Here is a 13,603-nt window from a genome sequence, read left to right on the forward strand (position 1 = left end):
TTGTGGAACCACAAGTAGTTTAATAAATCTGTATTGTTATAGAGGAATATTGGTTGTGGAACAACAAATAGTCTAATAAATCTGTATTGTTATATAGGAATATTGGTTGTGGAACCACTAATAGTCTAATAAATCTGTATTCTTATACATGAATACTAGTTGTGAAATAACAAATAGTCTGGTAAATCTATATTCCTATATATGAATATTGGTTGTGGAACAACAAATAGTCAAGCGAATCTATATTTTTTAATATTAATACTGGTTGTGGAAATACAAATAGTCTAGTAAATCTATATCTATAATACTGGTTGTGGGATAACAAATACTCTAATATATCTCTATTCTTATATATGAATATTGGTTGTGGAATAACAAATAGTCCAGTAAATTTATATTCATATATATGAATACTGGTTGTGGAACTACAAATGGTCAAGTGAATCTATATCCTTTAATATTAATACTGGTTGGAGAAATACAAATAATTTAGTAAATCTGTATTCTTAAATATGAATACTGGTTGTTGATCCAAAAATAATCTAGTAAATTTATATTCGTTTGTATGAATACTGATTGTGGGATAACCAATAGTCTAATACATCTGTATTCTTATACAGGAAAACAGTTGTGGAACCACAAATAGTCTAATAAATCTGTATTCTTATATGTAAATACTGGTAGTGGAACTACAAATAGTTTAATAAATTGGTATTCTTATATATGAATATTAGTTGTGGAACTACAAATAGTCTAATAATTCTGTATTCTTTATAGGCATATTGGTTGCAGAACCACAAATAGTCTAATAAATCTGTATTCTTATACATGAATACTAGTTGTGGAATAACAAATAGTCAAATAAATCTGTATTCTTATATATGAATACTGGTTTTTGAACCACAAATAGTCAAGTGAATCTATATTTTTTTAATATTAATACTAGTTGTGGAAATACAAATAGTCTAGTAAATCTATACTTGTATCTATGAATACTGGTTGTGGGATAACAAATACTCTAATATATCTCTATTCTTATGTATGAATATTGGTTGTGGAATAACAAATAGTCCAGTAAATTTATATTCATATATATTAATACTGGTTGTGGAACTACAAATAGTATAGTAAATCTATATTCATATATATGAATACTGGTTGTGGAACTACAAATGGTCAAGTGAATCTATATCCTTTAATATTAATACTGGTTGGAGAAATACAAATAATTTAGTAAATCTGTATTCTTAAATATGAATACTGGTTGTGGATCCAAAAATAATCTAGTAAATTTATATTCGTATGTATGAATACTGATTGTGGGATAACAAATAGTCTAATACATCTGTATTCTTATACAGGAATAACAGTTGTAGAACCACAAATAGTCTAATAAATCTGTATTCTTATATGGGAATACTGGTTGTGGAACTACAAATAGTTTAATAAATTGGTATTCTTATATATGAATATTAGTTGTGGAACTACAAATAGTCTAGTAAATCTATATTCGTATATATGAATTCTGGTTGTGGAACCACAAATAGTCTAAAAAATCTGTATTCTTATACATGAATACTGGTTGTGAGACCACAAATAGTCTAATAAATCTGTATTGTAATACATAAATACTAGTTGTTGAATAACAAATAGTCTAATAAATTTTTATTCTTATATATGAATACTGGTTGTGGAACTACAAATAGTCTAATAAATCTGTATCCTTATATATGAATACTGGTTGAGGAACTACAAATAGCCTCAGTAAGGTTTAGAGTGTGAAAAATTAATCAGTATTGGAAAAGCTAATCACGAGTTAGACTTGCAGTGGAATTTTTTTAGGATATGAACTTGTAAAGGAAAAGGCTTCTTATAAGTTGAGCTCCTCGATGGAAAAGACTTATTTTGATTTGAATCTATAATGTAACAGCTAAATACGAGGTGGAAAAGTGACTTGAAAGATTCACACAAATTAAAAAATAAATTATGCTGGTCTAAGTACATTACCCGTAATGAGAGAACATTTAAGACCAGGAACTGCTATTAGACATTACAATCACTGTCTGGAAGTTATAGCCCTCAGAGACCTACGAGTCTTACAAATAGCACTTGCGTGTTGTGTAGAACTTTGTTTAAGATCTGCTACATTACTTCCCATTTTAGGGCCAATTTTGAAATATAAAATTATTTACTTCCTGTAAGATAAACTATCAGTACTTGTGTTGGGCTTTATAATGTTACTTTATCATCCCAGTTTATATTCTTTACACGACCAAAGAAATTCTACAATCCAAATGTAATTAGAACCTTCTAGAAATTTTTTTTTTTTTTCGTAACGAGCTCTATCGGAAAGCTTGGAAAACAATTTCTGCTCTATTAACAACAAATATAAAGTTTGTTACGAAGCTAGTTAACTGTCCTCGAGCAAACACAGGAGATTATTCAACAAAAACGTGTCAGGGCAACGAACAATCATCTCTACACGATACCAGCAGCTCTTAAATATTTACACGATGTTTAATACGTTTCAACCAATCGCATCATTTGACAGTTGAATTTTTGTAGGCCTCATGTACATTTAATTCAACGTTGTTGGTTTCCAAACAAAAGAAAATAAGATAATAAACAAGTGTTACCAAGGTTAAAATATGCTGAATTTGAGAGTTCAAAAAGCTCATAGTAAAATTTTTTTAATGAAAAAGAAAGGCCATTTTTGGGTTTCTTTACAGTAAGAATTCCGTCTGTTTTTTTTAAATACTTATGTGATTGTCATTCCATCTCATGTTTGATCAACTGTTTCTAGCACCTGTAACAAATAACTAACGAAATAATTATTGAATAGTAATGATTTATCACTTCCATATTAATAAAATACACCTTTAAAACTCTTCTTAATACATCCATCTTTTGTGTGATGTCACGTGAAAACAATGTCCGTTACACAAGCAGTACCATGCTGCCATCTGCACTACGTGACGATGCATTGGTTCATTTTCCAGACCATACTGTATTAAAACGGTGTTGTTCTTTGAAGTTTAAAAAACAACTTTACGAATAGGAAACAATACAAATATCATACTATTTCCCTTAATAGTTAAATTAATAAGCATCTTATTTTTAGCTGATAAAGTTTAAGTTGATAATCATTACAGATTAGAAACGTATAGGTTAGTGAATGTAAGATAAAAAGCCTTAACCAATGATCCAACATTGCCATAGTCTATACGGTACTGGGAATTATTTTAGCCGAATAGTTTGTGTAACCAACTGTTAGGTATGAATGAATCACGTTTTAGAGTCATTAGTTAACGTGTACTGTAAAGTACAAACTAGAGTTTTCGGGGAAAAAAATAAAGGAAAAAGTATTTCGATACAATACCTCATAAACAATTTGGCGTAAACTTTATATTCGCTCTTTATATATTCTGTATAACATCGACATGATCCATCTTATAAAATATAAGGCGTAAACTACCTATTAGTTCTATTATTCTGTATAATATCGATACCATTCATCATATAAAATTTATGGTATAAATTACCTATTAGCTCTATAATTCTCTATAATATCGATAGAATCCATCATATAAAATATATGGTATAAATTACCTATATAACAAGTTGGTATAGAAACCTCTTCAAGGGTTGTTAAAAGTGGGTGATACATAAGGGCTCTCCTCACTCCTGTGTAACTTTTCTGTAAATAGTGGGTTTTCTAATGCCTTCTTTACTGTGTATCCCCAGTATCGAATGGCAAGATTAACTACCAATTCTATAAATCACCCACAACTGAAAATACAAACCGTATTTGATGACACCACGTCTCAAACGGAAGGTCTTCAGACCAACTGATAATAGGCTGAGGTCAGTCTCGGAATGTCAGGAAACCTGACCACACGCCCCCCAGTGGCACAGCGGAATGTCTACGGACTCACACCGCTAAATTGAATTGAAAACTGAAAAGAATTACTGTTCATGGAAAGGTGCTTTTAAATACCACGTTAAATAATGGATTGAGAAAGCGTTGAACGTAAAACATATAAAATACGGATATGAAAATATTCTAAAATTAATCAAACACAAAAATAAAAATAACACATCTGCATCACACACAAACAATTGTGTATAAAGTATTTAAAAACAAGTTGGTTGCATGTTAAAGATTACCATCACAAGCACTAGGAGTGTTTAAAAAGCAGTCAAATGTTTTAAGTACAACTACATGACTTAGAATTTCAAAAAAGTAAATTTAGAATCATAAGAATAAACTATTAAGGAGGGATCTGGCGAGGCTTAGGAACAAACGGATTTGGTGGAATTTATGCACTGTAAGAGTGAGTTTCAAATACTACTAAAATGGTAACTGTGCGTGCGTTTGTGCGTTTTCTTATAGCAAAGCTACATTGGGCTATGTGTTGAGTACACCGAGGGGAATCAAACCCCTTATTTTAGCGTTAAAATTGTAAGTAACCTCAAGATGTGGTAATACTACTGAGTATTTGTCTGTAGTCTATCATACAGAAAAGTAAACTATAAGTTCTTAATTCTACTTTTATAAACTTTTCTTAACGATTAATTACCCTCCCCAGTGGCTCAGAGGTAAGTCATAAGGGCTTAGACTGTAAAATTCAGGTTTCGATATTCGCGGTAGACACAGCACAGTTAATTGAAGTCAAAGAGAAAAGTAAATTTGCTCTTTTAAACCATTGAAACTAGTTTTGAACATATATTTAACAGCTATATTTTAGACGTGATAAAACATCAAAACAAAGAAACGCTTGATTAAATCCAGTCACATTAGATGTTTAAAATGGGCGAGTCTGATAGGAAAGTTTGTAAACATATGCTGGTGGTAGTAATGTTTAAAAATAGCAGTAATCGTGTGACGTCATCCCAGTAAATGAGGAACAAGAAAGAATCATTTTTACATTTTTTGTTACTGTACTTTTTTTATCCTTTCCTAACAGACGTTCAGACACAAATTCAATATGGAGATATTTGTATGAAGTTACAGAATAAAAATATGAAATACATTTTCGACTTCAATCAACGCAGTTTATGAATGGATAACTTCAATCGGTTGAGTGCTACAATCCGAAACGTGGTTTGAAACTATTTCAAATATTTTTTGTTCACTCATAGCTTGCGTTTCTTTAGTTTTTGCCTTGTTTATATCAGTTGCTTCAAACTGTACAGAAACTCAAACATTTCAAAAACAGCCTCAGAGATGCCCATATTAGTTTAACATTTATGTTTAGAAAGACTCGTGTGACATAAAAGTTACTCCAGATAAACAGGTGGTGTTTCACTGATGTTCTAAAAACTGGAAATCAGTGATAGGTGATAACCACACTATTCTTACAGCCATTGGATACTATTCTCAAGGTACACATTCAAGATATTTAACACTTGAGAAAGAGGTATAATGGTATACTTGAGATATATTTGTAAATATCTCAGTCATAATAAAAATGCTCGCCCTCTTAGTCGTTGGGGCGTTATTATGTGGCGGTCAATCCCACTATTCGTTGGTAAAAGAGTAGCCAATTAGTTGGTGATGACTAGCTGCCTTTCCTCTAGTCTTACACTGCTAAATTAGGGACCACTAGCGCAGATAGCCCTCGTGCAGCTTTGCACGAATTTCAGACAAACAAATAAACATTTTAAACAGAAAGAATGTCTTACTTTTACACTAACAAAGTTACTCATATAAGCTTTGTTTATGATTTAATTGAGACATATACATTTATTGTAACTGCATATTCGGACCAATAGTAAAGTTCTTTATATTTGCTGACGTAGTTTATCTTCCCATTTTTGTTGTTACGTCAACGACAAAGAAAAAAGCAAATAGATTATTTGCTGATATTGGTATCGAATTGTGAATTAAAAGTGAATTTTTCATATAACTATATATCACTGAAAAAACAAAACTATGTTTGGATGGGTTTACTTGTTACTAGCTATATACGTTCAGTTTGGATGAGTTTACGAGCTTACTGTGCTCGAAAGTCACTGTTGATAATCAAACGGAGGTTTAGGAAAACAAAAGTTTTAAAATTTTGAAATTGACCAAAAATGTCACTTTTCTCCCTTCTTATTCCACTCTTCAACACTGATCCAATTTATTATTCGATTTCAATATATTCTGGAACTTGTCTCGTTGGACTTTTCACACAGAAGAAAACATCCACCCAAATGAGAAGTGGTCATCGGAAAGCTAAGATGTTAGTGCTTATTAGAGCTATTATTGTAAAATAAGTGTGAAATGGTAGGTTTTTCTGTTACACAATTATTGCCACAAAACAATAACAAAAATTCTTTAAAAGTGCATGTGTATTTAATATTTGCACCCAGAATCTCAGCCATTACTTCCCCTGTATAACATGCTTCTGTATCACGTTTTTTTCTGTAATGAATGATGCAACCTTTTTAAATGAAAAGATTAAACATAATTTTCAGTGTAGTATATAGAGTTTAATTATTTAAATATAACAAAATTTATGGAAATAAACTTTTTTTCCTGAAAACTTTTCCACTTTGTAGCGTAAGGTATAAGTTATTACGTGAAAGTAGTTTTAGAAATTATCTGAAACTCGAATAATCCTTCTGAGGACAACATTCTTTATTATTGGACATTCAATTGTTCTTTCTGAAGACAACATTCTTTAATACTGGAAACTCAGTTGTTCCTTCCAACGACAACATTCTTTATTATTGGACACTCAGTTGTTCCTTCCAACGACAACATTCTTTAATACTGGACACTCAGTTGTTCCTTCCAACGACAACATTCTTTATCACTGGACACTCAGTTGTTCCTTCCAACGACAACATTCTTTATTATTGAACACTCAAATGTTCCTTCAAACGACAACATTCTTTATTATTGAACACTCAAATGTTCCTTAAACGACAACATTCTTTATTACTGGACACTCAGTTGTTCCTTCTAACGACAATATTTTTTATTACTGGACACTCAGTTGTTCCTTCCAACGACAACATTCTTTATTACTGGACAATCAGTTGTTCCTTCCAACGACAACATTCTTTATTACTGGACACTCAGTTGTTCCTTCCAACGACAACATTCTTTATTACTGGACACTCAGTTGTTCCTTCCAACGACAACATTCTTTATTACTGGACACTCAGTTGTTTCTTCCAACTAATTAGTTATTCTAAGGACGATATTTTATTGTGTACACAGTTATTGTAAGACATGAAAGTGAAATAAAAACAAAAACCAAGGATGAGATATAATTTTACTGCAATAAGTGCATATTTAAATTCTACTTGTATACAGGTTTGTCTTGTTTCTCACAATTTTGAAGTAACATATGCAGAAGATAATTATATAAAGAATGATATTCCAAATATTTTTACTTGATTCAAATGATTTCAAATCTAGTCGAAAGGATGAGATATAATTTTACTGCAATAAGTGCATATTTAAATCCTACTTGTATACAGGTTTGTCTTGTTTTTCACAATTTCGAAGCAACATATGCAGAAGATAATTATATAAAGAATGATATTCCAAATATTTTTACTTGATTCAAATGATTTCAAATCTAGTCGAAATAAGTCAAGAATTCTCGACTAAGGTATTATTAATTTCACTGTTTTAATTGCTAGTTGTTTTGTTTTACGAGTTAACTAAAAAATATATCGTTTTGAATTTTATTTTCGAGATATTTTCTCAATAAATTGGTATTTTTTTTTAGTTTCTTGCGCTAATAATTGAGATATTGTTTCAATAATGCACGAAAATGGATTCGTGTGCAGTTTCTATGAAAGTCACTTGATAAAAAACATTACTTCAACAGTCTGGTAATAAAAATATACTAGTTATAGTCCAATAAACGTTAACGTTTTCCGTATTTATCTGTTTGTTTGTTTAGAATTAAGCACAAACACTATACAATGGACTATCTGTGCTCTGCCCAGATAGTTTTTCGAAACCCGGTTTTTAGCGGTGTGAGTCCGCAGACATACCGCTTTATCACTGGAGGGCGGGACTAAGCTTCTGTTATCCAAAACTCACCGACTCAAGTTTCTAATTATGTACGACACCCACACAGAATACAGACTCGTCAATCACAAAGCTTTCTAACAGCTCTTGTCATCAGAAATAGAGTACTCCCACCGTCCTTGAAGACAATTTGAAAAACAAACCTGCATATTTTATTGTACCGTTAAAGAAACGTCTGTGTGTGTAAGTATCATCCTATGGGATTTGGCTTTGGTGTTGTATCGCTGCTTTGTTCTTTCTTACACTTTCTTTATCAACTTGTTACAAGTTAACATGTTGTAAACTATATTTTATTGTGATGGGTTAACAACACAGATGATTACAACTCAGATGGATTGGAGTAGCACCTGATAGTAGCTTTGTCCTGTCAGGTAGACCACGTGTTGCACGTGTACATGAATGACTCTGCCGTTATCTCAACAACAGAGTACAATAGACAACACAACAGTAGAGCGGAATAATACATAATAGAGAACGTTATACGGGGAGATTATTGTGACTTCGTGCTTATCTTGATACACTTAAAATATTAAACCAGTTGCTTGTTTATCTCTGTAACATAAACATCGCAGAATCTTTCTAAGAACAAAGGCACCATATAAACATGTACAGGTCTAAACACAACGTTTTTATCGCCAATATTCAAAATTTAAGAGATTTTTGTTTATTTGTCTTCATGCAGAAAGCTACACAATAGGCTATCCGTACTGATACCCACTAGGGGTATCAATCGAAACCAAACTTTTAGGTTTTTTATCGTTGAAATATTTGCAAGAAATTTAATAGAATATGATAATGTAACAAACATTTTTATTGGATACAAGAAGTTAAAATATTAGCCAATCGTAAAAATGGCTTCAATCTCTCTCTATCTATATATATATATTTGAGTGTCTGTGAATATTAGTCGACCATACAAAAATTTCCATGTTTTGGTGGCAATTTTGTACAAAAAAAAAAATCGCTAAATCGATTTATTACATAAAACTTGGCGTAACTTAGGGTTTGATCTTTTGCTTCGAACACCGCAAAGAAATTCCTAACATGCTGTTTTGATATAAATCAAAACTATTCCTATATCAAAACTCTGGACCAATGCTCCTTCTAACTTTATTTTCGTTCAAGTCCGGAATATTTTATTTGTCATATACATCAATACCAAGGCAATGTGTGAATATGCGCCACCAGTTTTGTTTTGTTTTCTTTATAGGAGGGGTATTTTTTAAACCATCGACTTTATTTGATCATTAGATCACCTTGTAGTACAACTATTTAGTTATTTGAATCTTACGCCTATAGACATCCAGGGTCATTAGGTCCGATAATATGTTGAGATTCCTCACTATTACTAAGGATGTGCACGGCTGAAATAGTGAAGTGCGCGATACTTGAATAATTGTTGTGCAGCCACGCAGCTAAGAGGGAAGACAGCTCTGGTTCACTCTTGATTTGAAGTGTGAGAATGCTTTTCAACACGCTCATGACACTAGGACATCCGGCGCACTTAGTAGAACCAAGAATAAATATTTCAGTAACTCTTTGACTTTTATTGGTTGAGGACTGATTAGTCATATTTTAAGTCTACCAATCAATGAATGTCATAAGACAACGAAATTTGTTGTTATTAGGAGAAGTATCGCACTTTATTTCATTTGTTTAACAGTTTTCTTGTCGCCTTTCGACTGGCTTCTTAGAAGTCAGTCAGCTTGTAATTGGATGACTATCTCTCTGATCGGTTTGACTTCAACAGGAACGCTATCATGATTGTATTCAAACATTTACATTTCGTGCAAGCATATCTATCTCCACCCTACCCTTGGAACTTAGGTCTAGATCTCATATAGGTAACTTAAATTCCAAAAGATAACGGACTTCACAGAAATTTACAATCAGACTGGACGATAATTCATTTTCAATACCAGTCTTTCTGACCTTTAACCAAACACTTTGCCCCCAAGTCTCTTTCACTTAACCCAGCTGTAAATGGAGTCAGCTAATAGCCGGAAGTCAATGTGCAAGGGTTTGTTTGATTGCTGTTAAACGCAAAGCTACACAGTGGGCTGTCTGTGAACTGCCCAACTCGATTTTTAGCGTCTCCCGACTAAACTCTGGGTCACTATGGTGGCGCTTTTGACAAACTGGCATACGGTCTGAAGAAAAAATGTAGTTAAAAATGAATTTTGAAGATAAAATGTATTACTTTCTCAGAAATAAAATACTCTAACTTATCGGAATAAAAACATCTCAGACTATATATACACTAGGTCCAAGGAATATAACTAACACTACAAGAATATAACCAATTCCTCAACAAAAGACGTTAGTTTCTAATAACATAACCATTGGGCTGCACAATTAGGAGCCGTATTATAATATCTGACAGAGTTGGCTCACAAGCTGTCGCCCTTCTAGTCTATTGCTTCAAAATCAGGGTCCCCCTCAGTGGCACAGCGGAATGTCTGCTGACTTACAACACTAAAAATCGGGTTTCAATACCTGCCATGGGCAGATAGCCTACTGTGTAGCTGTGGGCATAATTCAAAAACAAACATCAAAATTAGGGATGGCTATCGCAGATAACCCTCGAGTAGTCTCACTCAAAATTGAATGAAATAAACAATTGTATTTACGATATACTCACTTCTATAGATATTCTAAAGTCTTAATTTTAAGACCTCTTGAAGTTATTATACGAATCATAATTTTTACACGAGTAACTCAAAAAGTATTTAATGAAGTGCTTCACGAATCCTTGGACATTTCAAACTTTGTTTACAAACTCTTGTGTTTAATATTTTTCAACTTAAGCCACATTTTATATCGTATTAGTTCCGAAGTCAAAACAGCCATATACGTGATGTTTTAGTGTAAAGTACAGGGTGTTCGGAAAGTCACTGTGAAGTTTGAAAGCAGCGATAACAGCATTCATTCAGTCTATTTCAAGCTGGCAACTGATAGTGGTGTTATAATTGTCATTCATATTTACCTCCTGTATTCTATATTGAAACATGTCTGTTAATAAATATATAAGTGCACAGTGACTTTCTGAACACCCTGTATTTATGGAACTAGCCATAGGCGGTTTATTCAGAAAATCAGACACAGACCTTTATTTGAGACGTCTAGTAAATACCGTTCGATAGGCGGCCAGTGTGTGTATAAGTTTCATTATTTCATGTTGTGTTCTGGGATCGGAAACTACGCAAGGAATATGTTTGGCTACAAACATCCTTTATTAGGGGCTGTAGTTTCATTTCCAAGCAAATAAAATTTCACCCTAAATCAATATTTTCACACTCATGTACACACACACACACACACAAACGGACATGAAGAGATGGCAGATAGCAACTTCTTGTATCAGATGATAAAGATGGTCGAACATTAAACTTCTGTCAACCATAAAATTGTACAAAGTTTATAGAATGAAGAAGAAAACTGGGGCCTCAATGTGTGAAGAAGCATTGATGTTCTACGTAATTACAGAGGTGTAACAAATATTCGGATATACTGTTGTTTAAATTCACTTTGTATATCTTTTTCCACTTGTCATATCCTGATGAGTTTTTTTAAATGTGAAAAGTTTGAAGCACCCATAGTTTAAAGTGCCCGATAGAGGTTTCTCAGTTATCTTCCAAATACATCTGATTTACCGATATGTTATCAGTAAACCAGTCCATCTGTAAAACCTTTACCTATTAGATGTATTTGTTTTTTTTGTTTTTGAATTTCGTGTAAAGCTACACAAGGGCTATTTGCACTAGCCGTCCCTAATTTAGCAGTGTAAGACTAGAGAGAAGGCAGCTAGTCATCACCACCCACTGCCAACTCTTGGGCTACTCTTTTACCATGTTTGGTGCGAGGGATATTCGAACTCGCGACCCTCAGTTTACGAGTCGAACGCCTTAACCCACTTGACCATGTCAGGCCCCTATTACGTGTAAGAAATAATGTAATACACTAGGTGAATTCTGCTATCTCGTTGTTTTAACTTCAGTCTTCAGTTCAGAAGTACAGATGAATGTGCCTAAACAACAGCTGCCTCGGTCGAACAGACTTCTCTGAGTATAATGAATTGTTCACGTAAAAGTGCAAGCAGACAAACCAATGAGATTTCATCGCGTGTCACTCACGTTTTATTTTCAACATTTCTTGACAAGCAACCAACTGACTCATGCAAAGTGCCCACAATACAAAATGACTCGTATGTCATAACCTTTAGTATACAAACAACTTTGTAATATGGGGAAAAAAAGTCGATATTTTCTTCGCCACAAAGATAAAATGTGAATTGTGATATAATAAAAGTCCCAATTTAACAAGGTATTTTACAGAAACGATAAACATATTAAAAACAAGACAGTTAGGACTAATAGATGAAGCTAAAACCAGGCGATTTCTCGTGTTAAAACCTCAACTACATCACGAACAATCTTCCAAAAGTTTTATAAATCGAATGAAAATTGAACACGAGATGAGTGGTTTTAAATGGCTATAGTGATAAACTTACTTAATAAAACAATGAACCACATCTAAAATGAAGACATTTGGACTAATTAATGGTATTATTTAATCTTGGAAAAGGATTTAGCGACAGCACTGAAATTTCTGGAAAGATTCTGGAAGTTATTTTTCCATCAGCGCAAATTAACCTCTACCTCTTTCTTCTTCTGAATGTGATACACGCGCTTGAAATTGCAGGAAAGCGAAAATCAGGTGCTTTAATAACACAAACAGAGGGGAGCTCGCTAATGAGCATCATTTAATAATTTAGTATTCACTCTGACGGAACTAGAGATAATAACACTTCATGAATAACTTTTACATGTAAATTGTATATAACAACGCAGTGTCGCAATTTAAACACGCGCGGTTGACTTTTCACTAATCACCAATAGTTTCTTTTTTATCATTCGTCAAGGGATTGGTTTTGGTTTTTTAATATTCCATAAATATAAACGTTGTGGAAGCTATTTAGACAGTACTTATTTCGTGTACCTTGATAGCTGGTATAATTCTGTAGCATCATCTACAATGTAAATCAGACTATTAGAGTTTGTGCAGAGAAAAACGAGGTTGTAATGGTTTTATAGACAGAAGAAACATGATGATGATAGAAAAACAAGTTAGAGTTGTAATGATACAGTGTTGATAAGAACGTTATAAGTGTAACAGCTAATAACCCTGCTCTGTTACTTAGTAGTATGGTTATAAATGAAAGGATAACTTATACCAAAGTTAACATGGTGTAACAACACATGGGGTATAATTGTATAATGTAACAATGCAGTAAACTTTTACGCAAGTTAACATGATGTACTAAGTAACACATGTGGAATAATTATTATGGTAATATAGTAAGGAAGTAAACTTATACCCAAGTTAACATGATGTACTAAGTAACACATGTGGTATAATTATTATGGTGATATAGTTTGTTTGTTTTGGAATTTCGCACAAAGCTACTCGAGGGCGTTCTGTGCTAGCCGTCCCTAATTTAGCAGCGTAAGACTAGAGGGAAGGCAGCTAGTCATCACCACCCACCGCCACCTCTTGGGCTACTCT

At 32.9% G+C, this 13,603-nt stretch overlaps 1 protein-coding gene across 10 annotated transcripts in view; it reads right to left on the reverse strand.

Moving 5' to 3' along the window:
- The window catches only part of LOC143255041 (uncharacterized), a 198,441-nt gene that overhangs the window by 74,063 nt on the left and 110,775 nt on the right, over nt 1-13,603 (reverse strand). Inside the window, exon 3 of one of the 10 annotated variants that reach the window (XR_013030418.1) lies at nt 6,330-7,184. The exons of the other annotated variants lie outside the window; for them this stretch is intronic. The gene's annotated coding sequence lies outside the window, so the exon portion shown is untranslated. Of the gene's footprint in view, nt 1-6,329; nt 7,185-13,603 lie in introns of those variants that run through there. 10 annotated transcript variants of the gene reach the window in all.

Source organism: Tachypleus tridentatus, chromosome 7, assembly GCF_004210375.1.
Source record: "Tachypleus tridentatus isolate NWPU-2018 chromosome 7, ASM421037v1, whole genome shotgun sequence".
Taxonomy (NCBI): domain Eukaryota; kingdom Metazoa; phylum Arthropoda; class Merostomata; order Xiphosura; family Limulidae; genus Tachypleus; species Tachypleus tridentatus.